Source organism: Colobus angolensis, unplaced genomic scaffold (genome assembly GCF_000951035.1).
Source record: "Colobus angolensis palliatus isolate OR3802 unplaced genomic scaffold, Cang.pa_1.0 Scaffold4, whole genome shotgun sequence".
Taxonomy (NCBI): domain Eukaryota; kingdom Metazoa; phylum Chordata; class Mammalia; order Primates; family Cercopithecidae; genus Colobus; species Colobus angolensis.
Genome location: NW_012117376.1, coordinates 8,337,247 through 8,339,706, shown reverse-complemented (window position 1 = coordinate 8,339,706; position 2,460 = coordinate 8,337,247).

Sequence of the window (2,460 nt, the reverse complement as noted above, 5' to 3'; positions counted from 1 at the left end):
ACGAGGTCAGGAGATCGAGACCATCCTGGCTAACACGGTGAAACCCCGTCTCTACTAAAATACAAAAAACTAGCTGGGCGAGGTGGCGGACGCCTGTAGTCCCAGCTACTTGGGAGGCTGAGGGAGGAGAATGGTGAGAACCCAGGAGGCGGAGCTTGCAGTGAGCTGAGATCCGGCCAATGCACTCCAGCCTGGGCCACACAGCGAGACTCTGTCTCAAAAAAAAAAAGAAGAGGAGGAGATAAGGAGAAAGCTGAGGGAGTTCTCAAGGTGAGGAAAGAGAATATTCCTTTTCCTGAGGGTGGGGAAGGGCAGTTGGTAGATTAGGAATCTTGAAGAGAGGAGATTTAAATAGCTGTTGCAAAAGTTGGGGGCTAGGGAAAGAAATTTGGAAGGATTGCTGGGCAATGATGAGAATCATTTTGAGGCTGGAACCTGTGATTTTTGTAGTCATATCATTTTACACAGTTTTATGATAACATTTTATGATAACATTCTCAGTTTAAAAGAAGAAAAAAATGGGCCAGGCATGGTGGCTCACACCTGTAATCCCAGTAGTTTGGGAGGCCAAGGAGGAAGGATCACTTGAGGCCAGGAGTTCAAGACCAGCCTGGGCAACAAAATGAGACCCCCCCAGCTCTACAAAACAACACAAAAAAATAAGCTGGGTGTGGTGACACGTGCCTGTAATTGCAGCTACTTTACTGCAAAGGGAGGTTGAGGTGGGAGACTGAGGCAGGTGGATGGTTTGAGCCCAGGTGGAGGCTGCAGTGACCCTAATAATGGTGCCACTGCCCTCAGCCTGAGTGACAAAGCAAGACCCTGCCTCAAAAAAAAAAAAAAAAAAAGAAGAAGAAAAGGTAGAAAGACCTCAGTCTTTAGATAAGGGAATAGACTTCTTTTTTTATTTTATTTTATTTTATTTTTTATTATACTTTAAGTTCTAGGGTACATGTGCACAATGTGCAGGTTTGTTACATATGTATACATGTGCCATGTTGGTGTGCTGAACCCATTAACTCATCATTTACATTAGGTATATCTCCTAATGCTGTCTCTTCCCCCTCCCCCCCACTTTTTTTTGAGACAGAGTCTTGCTCTGTTGCCCAGGCTGGAGTGCAGTGGCACGATCTCGGCTCTCTGCAAGCTCCACCTCCAGGGTTCACGCCATTCTCCTGCCGCAGCCTCACAAGAAGCTGGGACTGAAGGTGCATGCCACCACGCCTGGCTAATTTTTTGTATTTTTAGTAGAGACCGGTTTCACCGTGTTAGTCAGGATGGTCTTGATCTCCTTACCTCGTGATCCGCCCATCTCGGCCTCCCAAAGTGCTGGGATTACAGGCTGAGCCACCATGCCCAGCCGGGAATAGACATCTTACTTGAGAAACCGAGTTTTGCAGTGAGGTCATTACTTTGGGACTCAGATTTGGCTCTGCCTCTCTTGAGAAGCTTTGCAATATTAGGCAAGTCACCTTACATTTCAGATTACTCTCCTATAAAATCAAAATGATAGGAGTTTCTATTATGAGAACAATGATGGGAAAGCTCTTTAAGAGTTTAAAGTAGGCCGGGCGCGGTAGCTCAAGCCTGTAATCCCAGCACTTTGGGAGGCCGAGACGGGTGGATCACGAGGTCAGGTGATCGAGATCATCCTGGTCTACACGGTGAGACCCCGTCTCTACTAAAATATACAAAAAACTAGCCGGGCGAGATGGCGGGCGCCTGTAGTCCCAGCTACTCGGGAGGCTGAGGCAGGAGAATGGCGTAAACCTGGGAGGCGGAGAAAAAAAAAAGAGTTTAAAGTATGGCTGATGCCAGGCTCACGTCTGTAATCCCAGCACTTTGAGAGGCCAAGGTGGGCGGATCACTTGAGGTCAGGAGTTTGAGACTAGCCTGGCCAACATGGTGAAACCCTGACTCTACTGAAAGTACAAAACTTAGGCGTGGTGGCACATGCCTGTAATCCCAGCTACTCAGGAGGCTGAGGCAGGAGAATTGTTTGAACCCGGCAGGCAGTGAGCCTGAGATCGCGCCACTGCACTCCAGCCTGGGTGACAGAGTGACACTCTGTCTCCAAAAATAAAAATAAAAATTAAGTCGTACCTAAATAAAAAGGACAATTTCTTTTAAAGTCTCTCAGCAACCTGATTAAGATATAGAGATATGTCTTTATTTTAATTATAGTAAATTTAGTCATAAAGGATACAGTCACTCAAGAAGTTATATAGAAGAGGATCCAGGGTGGAATTCGAAGGAAGTGGACAGTACCCCTCATGCTCCATACCACCCTGTCATAGCATTTGTCAATGTGTATAGGAATACACACAGCACGGTTGGCAAACTAATTAAAAACTTAAGAAAAGGATGGTTGGCCGGGTGCGGTGGCTCAAGCCTGTAATCCCAGCACTTTGGGAGGCCGAGACGGGCGGATCACGAGGTCAGGAGATCGAGACCATCCTG